General features: G+C 45.0%; 1 protein-coding gene across 1 annotated transcript in view; it reads right to left on the bottom strand.

The window, feature by feature from the left end:
* Nucleotides 1-2,961, bottom strand: part of LOC102042286 (cytochrome P450 3A9-like) — a 42,541-nt gene that overhangs the window by 9,673 nt on the left and 29,907 nt on the right. The gene's annotated exons all lie outside the window — the stretch shown is intronic.

Here is a 2,961-nt window from a genome sequence, read left to right as displayed (position 1 = left end):
ATCCCATTTCTGTGGGACAGAAAAGAGCAGTGTTACATCACTGTGGCTGCGAGCTCCCCTAAATGTAGAGACTGCAGCAACATCCCTTGGGAGAGGAGGGAGAGGAGGTTGAACCAAGTGGTGGAAAAAAAGCAAGTGAAAACTGCCCTGTAAAAAACTACTTGGTAACCATGGTAAGGCTCACACAGAACTTCAGAGGGATCCTTTTGGTGTGAAAGCAATTGTTTCCACCAGACCACCTGTGGAGGCAGCATCTGGAAATCTTGAGCAAAAGTCCTAAAAGGGGCTCATTGCCTACCAAAGGAGAGGCAGAAAACAGAGCTGGAAGAAGGAACACCAAGCTTACATGTTTGTATTGAAGAGAAATCAAAGCAGTGCCAGGAATTATGTCCCAAACAGGTCCTTTGTCAAACTGTACTTCAATTTCAGCAATTGTTCTCCTTCCCTTAGTCCGGCATTAGCTCAGTGGAAGCCTAGTCTTGATGGTTATCTCTTTAGATTTTATTGACAGCCTTGCAAATTTCTTTCCTCTGACGCGCCCTTCCTGGCAGCTCTGAAGTTATTGCTCCTACCTTGGGGCTTTCTCTTTCTCAACAAGGGCCTGGGCTGCAGCCCTTTGAAGCTCGTCTTTGGCTGTGTTGAAAGAGCTCCTCAAAATATTTGGTTTTAGTTAGTAGCTTCAGCTTCCCAAGTGAGCAGTTCATTGCAGAAGGGAAGTAAAACGGGGAAGGTTTGGCAGGGGGATGTTGTCAGAGATCCTCTTCGGGTCATGAGGCAGCAGTTGCTCAGACAGGATCTTGGGGATGCTTATTTGAAAAGCCAAAATCTAGGTTGAGACATAGGGAGGGTCTCCCTTACAATTACCAATGTTTTTTTAAATTCTGGGGACCCAAAATGAGATCAGTGTCCCCCAGCACAGCTTCTGCCAGAGCAAAAAATGCAGATCCCAACTTATGGTCCAAACAGGACAGGTGAAAAATGAAGAGTTGGGTGTGTTCAGGTGAAGAAAGGTTTCACACACTCAGTCTGTCAATGTTTAACTTTTTTTCGTCAAAGGTTAATTCAGCGCTGGGAATCAAATGATTGTGAATTCTGATTTGTAATGTTTATAGGTAGTCAAAGATGTGGGACGACCAGAAAATGTCAGGCTGGACTGGTCACAAAGCCCAGAAATACTGTAGGAAAACAGGCTTAGACCACCTGAAACATGGCCAGGAAAATGTAGTCTAACACTCCTACAAGTAAAATGTGTCAGGGTTTTCTGCAGACTGAAAAGGACCATTCAGTGTAAAGCCAAAGAATAATCATTACTTCTTCCTACCATGGATGTGAATCAGAAATGCCTGAAGTTCCCTCATGTGTGAACTGGAACAGTGTTGCCCCAGCTGGACAAGAAGCATCTAAACAACCTCTCTGTGTCAATGGGCAGTGAAATTTCTATTTAGCCCTGATATCAGAGCACAGAGATCTGGGTTTAGTCCCTTTTGCTACCGCAGAATTACAGGTGCCTGCAGAAGGCACAAGTCTGGTAACCAACAATCTTAGATAGCCACAGAGTTACTGAAATAGCAGAGCTTGGGTCAAGATTCAGGGTGACTTCATTGGTTTTGATGGTTTGGTTTGGGGTTTGTTTTGGTTTTAGTTTTTTTGTTTGGGGTTTTTTTTCTTTTTTTTTTGGTAAGAGCCAGCCCCAAACAGGAAAAATTTGAAAAATATGGCTAAAACTTTCTGAGCTTGCTGAGCTACTGTGGCTGGAGCATTGCCAGGGCAAACAAATGGGCCGTGCTCGTGTGCACCACATCAGTCAGGGGTTTTTAACCAGCCCTGCCCTGCTGCAGTGCTGAATGGCACCAGCAAAGCCAAGGACAGCATTTCCTCACTAGCAGGGTTGCCCTGAAGCACTGGGGGTACATTTCTGCTGTGGGATTTTGTCTGGAAAGCCAGGAGCAGGTGGCTGACATTGCTCTGTGCTTCACTCCTTCCCCCAGTGTGGGTAGCTGTGAGGAGGAACATGGGATGGAAATCAAACCTCTGCAAAGGACCCCTCCTGGCCCAGGTGCCCCTGAGGAGAATCTTAGCTGGGCACCATGAAAGAAGTCAGGAGTAAAAACTGATCCTACAGATATTCTTCTCCTGGTGCTTTTCTGCTGCTCTCCAGCTGTGCAGGAGGGTCATATTCTACTGGCTTGCCTGCAGAGCAGCCTCAGTCAGGGAGGCACAGCTGGATGTCTGTGAAAAATCACCTGATGGATCAGAACCGTGACTGAACCAGCACCCTGATGGTAACCATTGTTATTATCCAATTATTTCTTTGATGCTGAGCAGTAATCTCATAACTGGATGGGAATACTCCAAACCTTGGAGCAAGATCACACACATGTACAGTCTTTAGACTTCTCTGCTACATCCCAGAGCCTGGTTAGATGCTGGAAAAGTGGAAATCACATCTACTCTTCAGCAGGTTAGTTGTATGAAAGTGAGCAATGGCAAAAAGAGAGAAATGACAGGAGCAGAGAATCAATAAAGAATATTTTACTCACACTAGCAGGAGGACCATGAAAAGAAGTATAAGGGCCCATGCTTCTGTAGCAAAAGAAGGCAGAAGGTTCATTTCTGTTCTTCTTTGATTGAGTCAGAGGTCTGCCTTGACGTGCTTATCCCTCGTCAGTAGGAAATACGAGTGTTTCACACTGTGCAATCTTTTTTATCCAGTCATATGATTTAGAGGCCCTCCTTCTGTGACGAAGGAGGAGGAGTGGAAGGTAAAGGTAGAAAAGTCTGGTAATCTGAAAAAAACCATTCATGTGATAGATTGAATTGTCTAAGGTTCAAGTTATTTAAGGCATGTGTTGCCAAACATTTCGGCTGGTTTCCCTGTTGTAAGTAATAACTGCCTTCCCATTGACTCATGCCCCTGGGCTCCTACAGCAAACTAAATAAAAACAGGTTACAATGAAAAGG

The sequence above is a fragment of the Geospiza fortis genome, unplaced genomic scaffold (genome assembly GCF_000277835.1).
Source record: "Geospiza fortis unplaced genomic scaffold, GeoFor_1.0 scaffold237, whole genome shotgun sequence".
NCBI lineage: Eukaryota > Metazoa > Chordata > Aves > Passeriformes > Thraupidae > Geospiza > Geospiza fortis.
This window is presented reverse-complemented; position numbering and strand designations above follow the sequence as displayed.